The 13,418-nt window shown below is 44.7% G+C and overlaps 1 protein-coding gene and 1 long non-coding RNA gene across 3 annotated transcripts in view; one reads left to right on the forward strand and one right to left on the reverse strand.

Annotated features, from left to right (window-relative positions):
• Window positions 1-4,913, forward strand: part of LOC121027750 (uncharacterized) — a 32,054-nt gene extending 27,141 nt beyond the window's left edge. Inside the window, exon 3 of the long non-coding RNA XR_005788906.1 lies at window positions 4,642-4,913. This is a non-coding gene — a long non-coding RNA (uncharacterized LOC121027750). The remainder of the gene's footprint in view (window positions 1-4,641) is intronic.
• Window positions 1-13,418, reverse strand: part of NGF (nerve growth factor) — a 53,599-nt gene that overhangs the window by 19,106 nt on the left and 21,075 nt on the right. The window lies entirely within an intron of this gene.

Genomic DNA, 13,418 nt, shown 5'->3' on the forward strand with positions numbered 1-13,418 from the left:
TTACCGCCATCGCCGCCTCCACCAACATTTCCACCACCAGCTCCACCATCACCATGACCACCACCATCCTATCATCACTACCATCATTTTCCCCAACACCTCCTCACCACCAGCACCACCACCAGAGGACTCCAAGAACTTTCTGGAGTCAGGGAAGTCTTGCCAATGTTCCCCCAAGATCTCCTCTTAGGCTGTCAAGAAAACCAGCAGAACCAGAAGAGAGCCACACCCGGGGGTCATTTATTGTCTCCAGAGTTGTTAAATGAATTGTTTAGGTCCATATTGCTTCCAATGGAGTGGTGAATAGAGCCACGTCTAGAAATCAATATTCCTGCTTTCCCGTGTCTTCTATTATACTGTTTTCCAGCACCTATTCTGGAAACTGCTTTTTTCCCCTTCTCTCTCCTGAGATTTTCTTGTTTGTCTTGCTGTTGCTGTTACCTTTGCTTTTCTAATAATGTAGATGACAACATTATTCAGTTTAGACCTTGATAAAATTATATCGACAGAGGAAGACGTATGATTGTCACAATGACATTATACACACACACACACACACACACACACACACACACACACAAATTCACAAAGGTAAATAAGGAGTTATGTACCTTGGCCCTCCAAAATGAGGCGGGTGCTTCCATATGTCTAATGCAATGTGTTAAGGATAAGTGTACAATTTTTGCTAGCCATCTTTGAGTTTTTCTATTTCTTCACATTTGAAGCCAAGTGGACTTTGTGTTTAGGCCCATGCAGGCCTCCCTGACCCCTCCCAGCAGCCTCCAGAAGGAGGTATTCCTCTGACTAGTTTGATTCCATAGAGGTGATTGGCTCCCACCTGTAAGAGGGGAGTTCCCTGCGGGCCCATGTATGGCTCTCTCCTGGCCCTTCTGTGCCAGAATGAGAAGAGGCCCATCAGCTGGACCAGGAAGAAGCTTGGCCAACTCCCTGCCATGCTTCTTCCTCGGCCACGAGGGTGAGCACACCAGTACTGGAAATCTGAGTCTGGGCTTTGCGGGGAGAAAAGGCAACGGTGGGATAGAAATACCCCCCAAGATTCCCCTTAGGCCTCTCTCTTAGGCTGTCTGAGAGGCATCAATAAAGATAGCACTGCCTATATGTTAGGTGTAAAATTAAATGTAATGTAATATGATGTATTAAAATATGTCAAGCCCTTCACTGGCGTAAACTGGGGGCCAGAAGTGAGTATGACTGCTACCACCGATAATATATGACATTTATTGTGTATTATGTGCCACTCTACTAAGGGTTTTCTATAGATTAACTTCTAAAATACCTGTTAAAAACCTCTGAGATCAGTATTATCCCCATCGTAGAGATAAGGTAACTTCCAACTCAGCATGAGGTGGAGAAGTGCAAGGTGACCCTGCTTAGGGGATGGTGTTATGGACAAGAGCCCGGCCCTCTTGCTCTGGGATCCCCTCCTCCACACCTACTCTAGATTGCTCACAAGTCTGACCATCCAAAGGGGCAACAGCTTCATCCTCTGGCTTCTGGACTCAGGGTCGATTTCTGCTTCTGCGACATGGGTAATGGATCGGTGGAATGTAGCTATTCTATTATTTCCCACATATTTCTCATTCTCAAATTTACCTAACTGCTTTTAAAAATCTTGTGCTGATATCTATAATTTTCCAATTATAAAATACCTTGACTTCTCCACTTCTCTGTCACGAGACTCTCCTTGTTTACAAACTTGAGAGAACGCATAGACCATACTCCGGCCTCACGAAAATAACCACCAAGAAATAGACTCAGGAAAGACCCACTATTGACAGAAATGTAGGCACAGAAGATAGATGCTTGGAGTAGGCAGCCGTTTCTTCCTGAGTAATTTACAGACACTGGAATGGAGTTATTGCACTTACTTTCATATATTTTGTTTGAGATTTACGCTTCATTGTGAGACCATGAACAAAAACCACAGGCAGGACAAGAACTACTCGCTCTGGGCTGGGATGTGATTCTCTGTTAGTTGGCTTTTTGGGTGTGAAGACCAAGCCAGAGGCCAATGGAGCCAAGTGGAGTCTGTTAATATTTCCATTCATGGACATGCAATAGAAAACCATCTCATACATTTACAGGAAAACATCGAATATAATATCGTTGTGGAGCTTAATCAGAACCAGAGTAAAATTCCAGTCGCCAAGAATAGAAACTTACCCTAATGATTTCATTTTTAGTCCAAAATATACAGTGTTTTCTCTGCCTGCTCTGTTTGTCACTTTCTAAAACAAGAAATTACCAACCTATGACTTTGGTTTGAGGGATGGGTGGAAAGTAATAAACACTGAACAGAAATGCAAAGAGATCGAATATCAAGGGTCCTTGGTGAATGAGCATTCAGAAGTGGATTCAGTCTGTGAATTGTTGACTTTATTTCCCAGAACTGTGTGAATTACTCAATCAGGGTTCAATTGTCCAGGCTTCATGCTGTCAGCAGTGAGCACTTCTTACAACAGGAGTCAATCAAAAGGCAAAGAAGAGGAGGTTGAGTTACCACCAGTGTTTTTGTGTTTTGTTTTGTTTTGTTTTGTTTTGTTTTGTTTTTAGGCAGACATGGTTGTTTTCACTGTTAGCAGGTGAAATGGTTTTTCCTGGGCGAGTGAGAATCTCGCACTAGGGAAAAACAGGATACCTATTGGGAACCTTCCTGCTGTGTGTGCAGCCGAGCGGGGGTTCCATCTTAAGCTCTAGAGTGAAAATCTGATAGTCCCTTTAGCTCACCAGCCCACTGCCTCCAGAGACCCTCTTGAAAAGACACAGGGTCTCTGTCTTCTTTTAACTTCTCAAGAATAGCATGAGCAGGAAAGTGCAAATCACAGGAAGGCTCTTCACCAATGAGCAATGGCTGTCACCTATAGGCTGACAGTGACATTTTGGCAGACACATTAGAAAGGCACACACTGGCCATGAATTAAGTGGCTTGGCCCAGTCCCCACAGGGCACCATGGGGGATCTGAATAATGCTGGCACGGGGATGGCCCTGGCTCTGGTGCTGGACCTGCTGTTTCCAATTAGGGGCAAACCTGGGGCCGAGCCCAGGTCAGGGACAGAGGGAGAAAACGCCTTTCTCACTTCCCATCAGCTGGGAGCCTGAAGGGTGTTTGCAGCATGAATAGATGAGTCCTGAACAGATGGTATCAGACCAGCCAAACACCTGCAGACAGTGGGACAAATTGGCACAAGTGGGCTGGGATTCGCCCTACCCTGAGGAAACCTGATGTCATTGTAGAGGGGAACTGAAGACACAGGGTGAGAAAGAGAGAACTAACTACAGCCAACCTTTGAACATCGTGGGGCACGAGGGCCCCTTGTGCAGCTGAAGATCCACACGGAATTTTGACCCCCCAGAACTTAACTACTAATAGCCTACTCTTGACCAGAAGCCTTACCGATAACATCAACAGTCAACTACCACATATTTTGTACATTACATGTATCACGTACTGTATTCTTACAATGAAGTAAGTTAGAGAAAAGAGATTGTAGTCAAGAAAATCCTAAGGAAGACTGGGGCATCTGGGTGGCTCAGTCGGTTAAGCGTCTGACTCTCGGTATTGGCTCAGGTCATGATCTCATGGTTTTTGAGATCAGTTCCATGTCGGGCTCTGCACTGACAGCATGAAGCCTGCTTGGGATTCTCGCTCTCTCTCAAAATGAATAAATAAACTTAAAAAAAAAAAGAAAATCATAAGGAAGAGAAAATACATTTACAGTACCATACTGTGTTTATAAAAAAAATCCATGTATAAGTGGATCTGTGCAGTTCAAGGGTCAACTGTATAGCAAAAAGCAATCAGGAGAGGAGGGGAGTGGGCAAAACAGAAGGAGGGTGAAGAGGGAGACCCAAAGGGCAAAACAGCAACAGCAAGGAGAGGGAGAGTAGCCTGGGAGAGGAACCAGAGAGGGCAAGCAATGGAAGAAAGAGAGAGACAGACAGAACGCATTCAAGATGGCCTCAGGCTCAGCTGTAGTGAGGTGGAAGAAATCCCCGGCCAAATCACAAGCAGATTCACACTCCTCACCCTAGAGAAAAAATCCAAGCAACAGGTAATCAGAGCCATTTCTAATTAGCAAGTCCCCCCAAAGAACCCAGATTTCATCAAACTGGCTTCTGGTAACCTTACAAGATAATCCTGACGGTGTTTCAATTAACAGTCTATTACAATAGGATTTTTTGCTGGAAAACTTCCAAATATGAGCCCAAACCCAATGATAACATTGCCTTGGCAGAATGACCCAGTGATTTCATTCCATAGGGTAGGATGAGGCCACATCCCAGGGTACACAACATCTTCCACACAAAATCCTTCATCACAGGGCCGTCGTGCTGGGAGTGCCAGACTGGCCCTTAAAATAAATGAGATTGGATGACCTCACCATTATCAGATTCAGAGCAAATGACTTGGAAAAGAAATTGTGAGGGAGAAGGGCGAGAGGACAATATCAGGGGAATTGGGGCTTCCCATTGATGCTTAGATCCAGCTGGAGCTGGTTATAGTGGAAACTTTGTTTAATCAAATCCTCTGTCATTAATAAAACCCCGAACCAAATCCAAACACAGACAACTGGTGATGTACTTGGATTTCACATGGGCTTGCAGCATCGCTTCCCCAGGTGCCATCCACAAATCTGGAAATCGGGCTGCTGGAGCGAGAGGTGCAGAGAGGAACCAGAGTCATTCCGCTCACGCCCTGCCATTGCCCTGTTACTGCTGCTTAGGCCGCCAACGAACTGAGGGGACCCACAGTCCCTCTTCTCCTGGGCGCAGCAAGCATTCAAGGCAAACCAGGAAGGCGAGGCAACTGGAAACCACTCCAGAACAAAAATGACTGGAGGAATTAGAGATGTTACAAATTCAGGAAGGCTTTCGCGGGCACGGGGCGAGGAGCTGCTCTCCATCGCGCCAGGACACACAACGAGTGGCCCGCTGAGGTAAATTCCCTGTCAAGAGCCGTGTTCAATGCAGGCTGAATAACTGTAATGGCCTCTCATTACAAAAGCGTGAAACCTGTGTGGATTCAGTTGTAAGCAATTAGAACAAATAAAAGGAGGAGGGAGGAAGGAAAGAAGGGAAGAGGGAGAACAGGTGACCCCTTCCCAGTGAGGGTGATTCTTCACATGGCCCCACCCAATGAGCACACGAGATGGAGACCATTCTTTCATCAGTGTCAGTCCCCAGTGACCTCTCATTCTGTGAGCCTGTGTGTGAATTTACTGTCAGAGATTTGTATGCTTTTTTTTTTTAATGTTTATTTATTTTTGAGAGGGGGGAGGGGCAGAGGGAGAGGAGGACAGAGGATCTGACAGCAGTGAGCCCGATGTGGGGCTCAAACTCATGAACTGCAAGATCTTGACCTGAGCCGAAGTTGGACGCTCAACTGACTGAGCCACCCAGGCGCCCCAGAGATTTGTATGTTTTACACAGTACGGCCCCTTTGCAAGTCAACTGTTTCATCTGGTGCTCAACCAAAGGAAGAGCGATCTGTTCTCACACCAGAGGAAAACTAGCTGGTTGGACTTATTGGGGGCATTATGTTACTCTCCAACATAGGAGACCCCTTCCTTAGGGGTTTTTGAAGGTTCGTGTGGCTATACTTCACAGATTTCTTCCACAGTGACTTTATTTTTTTTTGTAAAATATAATTTATTGTCAAATTGGCTTACCTACAACACCCAGTGCTCATCCCAACAAGTGCCCTTCTCAATGCCCATCACCTGTTTCCCTCTCCCCCACCCCCCATATCCACCCTGTTTGTTCTCTGTATTTAAGAGTCTCTTATGGTTTGCCTCCCTCCCTCTCTGTTTGTATCTATTTTCCCCCCTCTCTTCCCCCCCATGGTCTTCTGTTAAGTTCCTCGAGATCCACATATGAATGCAAACATATGATATCTGTCCTTCTCTGACTGACTTATATCACTCAGCATAATACCTTCCAGTTCCGTCCACGTTGCTGCAAATGGCAGAATTTCATTCTTTCTCATTGCCAAGTTCATATATATTCATATATATGAGATATGTTCCTATATATTCCAACCACATCTTTGTCCATTCATCAGTCGATGCCACACTGACTTTAGAACACAGCCCCTGCATGAAAGCAGTCAGGGCTTTGTCTGATAGGAGTGCCCATGCTAGAGAAGGTTGGCAAGGAAGGCAGATAGATGGCCTTTCACAAAAGGTGGATGATGTGGAGGAGGCTTCGGGTGTACTGAAGCAATTATGGTAACCCCCGAGCCTCCTTCACACTCAAACAAGACCCCTTAAATATTGAATTACTTGAATACTGAAAATTACTCGAATATTGAAAACTTGAAAACTTCCTCTGACTGTCTTAGTTGAGGCCAGAACCATCTATAACTGCTTCTTCAGAAAGCCCTATCTTGACAATATTACCACAAAACTAATTTTAAATAGTTGCACATATTAAAGACAGACACGGAAAACACTAGAAGGAAATGCAGCACATGTTAGCAGCAGTTGGGTTAAAGGATTAGGAATGATTTTTGTTTTCTTTTGTATACTTTCCTCTATTTTCTGAATATTTTGCAGTGCACCACTGATAGCTTTTATAATCAGAATGATGCATTTAAAATTTTGGACAATCATATTTAACACTGCAGAGAAATGTTCACAGATTTTACCTATGAATCCCACCTTTGAGACTTGATCCTAAGAAAGTAATCCTAAAAGGGAAAAAGCTATATTCATGATTTTTTTTTCTAAATGATTTATAATTGCAACATCAGAAGCCAAGTATTCTTCAGCAATGGGGTAATTAGTTACTTCGTGGAAAACCTTTTCCAAGAATGTCTCAGTAGTGGGGCGCCTAGGTGGCTCAGTCGGTTGGGCATCTGACTTCGGCTCAGGTCATGATCTCGCGGTTCGTGAGTTGAGCCCCGAGTCGGGCTCTGTGCTGACAGCTGGGAGCCTGGAGCCTGCTTTGGATTCTGTGTCTCCCTCTCTGTTTGCCCCTCCCCTGCTCATGCTCTGTCTCTCTCTCTGTCTCGAAAATAAATAAAACATTAAAAAAAAAAAAAGAAGAATGTCTCAGTGGTCATTAAATAAGAAAACTGAAAGTAATAAGAACAGAGGGTGGGGCACCTGGGTGGCTCAGTCGGTTGAGTGTCTGACTCTTGATTTTGGCTCAGGTCATGATCTTGCTGTTCATGAGTTTGAGCCCCATGTGGGCAGAGCCTGCTTGGGATTCTCTCTCTCTCTCTCTCTCTCTCTCTCTCTCTCACTCTCTCCATCTCTCTGCCTCTCTCCCCCATGTCTCTCTCTGCCCCCCTCTCTCACTCGAAAGAAATACACAAAAGAACAAAGGGGAACACTCGTGTATCTAGTACAATATGGGGGGCAAAGAGGTCAGAGAAGACTATGCATGAAATCATTGCAGCCAAGGGAAATCACACGTGCAAAGGAACCAGGCCTAGAAGTAAATATGTCAAATGAGGACATTCGCACTGAGTGTGAGAACTTTGGGGGACCTCCTTCTCTTCTCCTCCATATTGCCAGTGGTTTGTAATGTTGTTATAATGCCTGTATAATGAGAATAAAGTCCATAAACCTTTCCAGGTGTTCTTTCTGTAAACCCTTCAGGTGTGGAGCGATACCAGATATGCTCCCATGTCAGCGCTCCCCCCCCCCCCCCACCATGGTGGCTCGTCTGGGCTTCTTCATTCTAGACTGGTGCTGTCAGTGTCACTGACTGAGCCCCCAGGCTTATTCTATGGCTTTGGGTAGGTGCGGCTTGGGGATACGCTCAATCTGTGAGCAGGCTCTTTCTTTACTCAAGTTACAGTTTTATCATGTTGAACAGAGAATAAGAAATGGATGAATGGTTCCGATGTGTGTGGACACATTCCCTATATTTGGCAGTTCTTGGGCATGGATGCAAAGGAGGACTCAGAGTCTCCTTTATCTCTTGCTGACTTAGGCGGTTCCATCCTCCAAAGCTCACATAAGGTTTGGATAAAATGTCAGCTCCTGATTATCTGTTCTATGGAAGGAAAGAATTGGAAACAAACCACCAAGCTATTTGTAGTGCACATCATTTGGTTGTGTTCACCCCTGACTTTGGGGAAAGAGGAAGAGCAGAAGGAGGAGGAGGAGGGGGAGGCGTGGGAGGAGGAGGAAGGGAGCTACCGACATTTAATACATGCCTGCCACTTGCCAGGTATTATACTAGGGGCTTTTCAGCATGCTGCTAACTTACATTCATCAGACGAGGGAACTGAGACTCTGAGAGGTCAGGTAACTTCTCCTAAGCCACACAGGCTAGAAAAAAGGAATCATCTAGTTCCAAAGCACAGAGAGCCTTGGTCTCCATGCTCTGGGCACATACTAATGGACAATCCACAAAATGAAAAATAGCTAGAACTGACTTGAGTCACCAGGGGGTTCTTTTATCATCGGTGGTTCTCAAGCAGGGGTGACTTTGACCCCCAACCCTATCCCAGGGGGCATTTGGCAACCTATGGAGATATTTTTGGTGTCATAATGGGGTGGGGGGTTGCTGCTAGCATCTTGTAGGTAGAGGCCATGAATGCTGCTACACATCCTATTGTGCAGAAGGCCACCTGCCACAACAAGGAATCATCTGGGCCACAATGTGTTGAGGTTGAGAAGCTGTGCCATGTCGTAATAGAGCCCAGTGTAACTTATCCCCACTACATTCACTTCTTTGTTCACTTACGAAATTAAGTTTCTGTGGTTCTGAACAATTCTGAAATACATAAAGCATCCGAGGTGCTGTCTGTTGACTGATCATACAATTAGGAACCACTCAGCATACATAAATCAAATAAATGTGCATAAAATCTAGACGACAATGCCAAGTTTAAATCTAAAATTTATGAAGGGAGTTTACAGTGCAATTGCCAGCCAGAAATTAACAACTCCCCAAGTGTTACCAATTGTGGCTTAACCCTAATCTGTATTAAATTCTACAACGAATAGCTAAGCATTCACTTGAGTGTCAGGATTCCCATATGTAAAATCAGAAACTTGGCTGTTTTCCGATTACGAGGTCGAGGCACTAAATTTTAACACTTAAGATGTGTCTATAAGCAGAGAGTAAATGGCTTTAGTTTGCTGTGGCTTGCTTATTTGGAGGGGTAGCACACATTAATTTTGATATTTCTATGGCATTAAGACAGCTCCAGGAAAACTAGAGCTATGAATTATTCAATATTTTTATGGTTCACCATAATTTTGTAGGCATGGGGTTGTACCAATATTTGACAAATGCTCTTAAAAACTCTGCAAAACTAAAAAGGACTAAGGGATCATCTAGTTTAGGCTTTTTTATTTGTTTTCATTTGGTTAATGAAATCAACTAGTTAATCAACCAACTAGTATTCACTGGATGACCTACTATGTGTCCAAATCCATGCTCAGTACCATAAATACAGACAAGTATAAAGCATGAGCTTTGCCTTCAAATAGTACACAACACAGGGAAGGAGATAAGACCAGTGCACAGGAAATATTTAGCGAATAACTTGGGTTCTAAATTGTGCTACACAGACTGTCAGCAGCAATGGGGTGCAGAGAAGACTGTATCATATGAAATTGTTCATATTTGGTCACATTTATCATTCCCATTACATTGACTGGAGTGCAGGGACCTAGATACTTTCTTCTTTGTAACTGTCCTGGAGTGCAGACAGAGTCTGACCTGGAGAGTCCATTAAATTAGTGTTCACTTAATCAGTGAATGAATGATCTTGGTAAGAAGTGGACCTTGATCTCAGCCTTGGGGTCGCAAGAATGTCTAAACCAGGGTTCCCACCCCTAGGATGTCAAAAGAGGTTTGGTAAAACAAGGGTTCCATGGTCAAAGGCATTTTGGAATTATTGGGTTGGAAACAGCTCTCTTTATCAAAGCATTACATATGCCAGCATGCACTGGGACTCTCCAGAAGGATTCGCTTCTGTGAGGTCAAACTTACTTGATCATGGAAACATTTTTTGCTGAAGATTTGGTAACATAAATTTGAATCAATATGCCAAAAAATTCACTTTGAGAATAATTAGCTTAAACTATCCAAAGAAAATGGCTTCTTGAATTCACCAATGCTGTGATCACCAGTATAATGGAGCCTCGAAAATTGCGATCTGGAGGTTTTCTAGAGAGAGCAAAAAGGAAGTCCTGCTGTTCTAAGCCAGGCCCACGTGAAGGGAAGACCAGGCTATTTTTTACGCCGCCCTTAAGTAGCTTTTCTAAGTCACCTCTTTGCAGCTCTGGTTTATAAAGTCTTGCTTTGGCTTGTTGTAATGGCTTGAGCCCTGGATGCACATTTTTCAAAAATTTGGATGAATCTATTCTTAATATTCCCAATGGGCCTGTACTTTTATTTTTTAAATGTCTTTTGCCCTGAACTGCTCAATTGGACTTGATAAATTCTCAGCAGATTGCTGGCCCTGGAGCCCTGGATGATTTGGGACAGCTGCTGTTTGTTTCTCTGTAAATCTGCACTTGCTTTCATTTTGGTGGGTTTCCTTGCACAGTTTCCAATGATAAGGATCACTTATGGGCACCAACCCACTAAAAAGGTAAGAGCAAAAATACCTAGCATATTAAGTTTCTTTACCTTATTAAAGCTTTTCCTTTTTTTTTTTTACTTTAATATACCTTTCAAATGTATAGTTGTTTTTCCTCTTCTCATTAACTTTGGAAACAAGCCTTCCAGATCCCAAAGGGTTTTTATTCAAAGTCAAAGCAGTTTAAAAATAATTGACGGTGAACTGGAGGGTTGAGTAACATTCTGCTCCCACCAGGAGAAAAAACACAAGCAGTGACACATTTTGTGAATTATTCCTATTTAAACATGTGAGCCTGAGGACACAGTCGAGGCAGAGCTAAATCCATTCTCTCAAGTAGCTTTGATTTTAAGATAAATTTGTAAAACGATTCCTAGTATATTGTGTCATGTTCTATCCCAACTTATAATCCTGAATTTTGTTTCTGGATGCTTTCCAAAGGCGCTGGTTATTGGGAAAGGGGACTCATCACAGCACAGCCTCACCCATACCAGGGCCTCCAGGGATGGGTCCTGAGGGTGGCATTGTGGAATGGCCCAGTCCCCTACCGCAAATAAATGGGAGAGACTTCAAAGCCGAGGAACGAAGTTGTCAGCTTCCGCAGTAGTGTAGCAGAATAAGACAGGAGCGCGAATCTTGGTGTGTCTGACTCACCGAGGTTTGTCTGCATGGTGCTGTGGCGGCCGTGTGGTTTACCCTTCCCCTCCAAGACGGACCCCGTGACCCTAGTGGCTCAGGTCTAATCAGCCCCTTTGGTCACATTTGCTTCTGCTGCTTTCCCCAGAGCTTGGCTCTGAATGCTCAGGCCTGGCAAAAGGTCGCTGCAAAGAGCTGTGCTGTGTCTGTACCTCCCTGTTTTCTCGATCGCACAAAGCTCCATTTGTGCCATACCTCCCCCCTGCCCCGCCCCCCAGGCCCCCAGAGCCCCAAGTTCTAACGAAATACCGGACCGTCTCTCAGGAAAATTAACAAAGCCTTTGCGCAAAAGGCCTCCTGGAGATGATACGAACTGGATTTAAGTCACATAATTTGTGGCTAGTGGTTGGCAATTGTTCCATTTAATTCAACAAACATGTCAGGAGCACCTGTTCCATGCAAGTGCACTATGCTTAGAAGTGCAGGAATTAGAGGGGAATAAGGCTGGTCTAGTCGGGGCACGAAGAGAAGTACACAAATTAAACAGAAACACAAAGTATATTGTGGATTCACTGATGCAGCAAATATATACTGAGCACCTACTGTCTGGCAAGGCACTGCTTCAGGTATGGCGATACAGTCGTGAACAGAGTGGAAAAGTTCTCTGCTCTCAGGGAGCTTAAATTCTAGTAGGGGTGGACAGAGAACTAAGAAAAAAAAAAAAACAGCCAATAAAATGTCCCTTGGTGGTAAGTGATGGAAAAAACAATGCATGGTAAGGCGTGGGAACTGTAAGTCAGGAAAGTCCTAGTTTGGTCAGAGAAGGTCTTTCTGATGAGGTGAAGTTTACAAAGGAACCTGTGTGTATGGGAGAGAGCTGTGCAGAAATGTGAGAAGAACATTCCAGGCAGAGAGGATGGTCCGTGAAAAGGTCCTGAGGCAGGAGCTTGCTTGGCAGAAAACCGTGAACATGCCCCTGTGGCTGGGATGGAATGTTCGCCCAGGAGAAGGATGAGCTCTGAGACACAACTGTGGCTAGCTTTTCTAGAACTTTATGGACCCTGGTGAGGCTTTGGACATAATTCTAAAGGAGAAAGGAAGCCATTAGAAGGTTTCGAGCAGGAAAGTGAGCTGAGGTGTTCAGGTTTTAAAGGAGCACTCTGGCTGAGCCTGCAAAGTCGAAAACAAGAGCAGAAGTGGAAAGACGGACGGCTCAGGTGGTGCCTGTCATCATCTGGGTGACAGATCTGGGTGACTCACGGTCAGGGCTAGGATAACAGTGTAGGGGCGGCGAGAGGTCACTGGGAATGAGCTGTGTGTTAGGAGAGAGGCAAATAGGATTCCCTACTGGACTGTGAGGTGGGAGAGTGAGGAAGAGGAGAATCGAGGATGGCTCCGAGGTTTTAGCTGCCAACTGGGCCGAAGACACTGTGGAAGGAGCAGGTTTGAAGGACAGAACCAAAAGTTTCGGTTTGGATATGTTACACTTGAGATCCCTATGGGGTCTACAAGTGGAAAGTCTGAGTGGGCAGCTGACACAGAAATCGGGAGTTCAGAGGAGACGTCAAGGAGACATTTTGGAAATATCTAGCTGTGGAACTCATCTGGGATAAGGAGCCTGGAGAAGTGCACTGAAGTTTATTATGTGATTTGATTTCTGACCTTCAGTCTTCTGTAGAGGAAATTAAACAAGTCTCCCCTCTCTGAGACCCCCCCCCCCCGCCACCCCCTGCTGTGCCTTCCCTGGTCTGTCTTTGGAAGCTTCCTGAAAGCAGAGACTGTCTTATTTAGCTTCCTATCCCTTACACTGCAGGGGTATGTACCTGGCAACTCAGAAGCCAAACGCCATTGTTGAACTGGACCGGCAGACCATATACCAAGACCATATACCATATACACGCACAGGGCTGTGCTGAACGCTGTGCGATATTACCTAGTGGTACAAGGCATCAGTGGGGAGTCAGTGTCATTTGGAAAATGGTCTGGATCGATCATCTCTAAGATTCCTTGTGGTCCTAAATTCTGGCCTCCCCAGATTAAGCGTTACACGGAGTCCGGAGGGCTCGAGCTGGGCTCTGGATATTTGTTTTACACTCACATCTGTTCCAGGTGAGAGACATTTAGAAAAGGAAACAATATCTGCTCTCTGGCTCACTTATTTTTCGCAGCTCTTGGTAGCATCTTTAAAAGGAAACAAAAACGAAATACGTA

Source organism: Herpailurus yagouaroundi, unplaced genomic scaffold (genome assembly GCF_014898765.1).
Source record: "Herpailurus yagouaroundi ecotype Mexico unplaced genomic scaffold, PumYag 77, whole genome shotgun sequence".
Classification (NCBI taxonomy): Eukaryota; Metazoa; Chordata; class Mammalia; order Carnivora; family Felidae; genus Herpailurus; species Herpailurus yagouaroundi.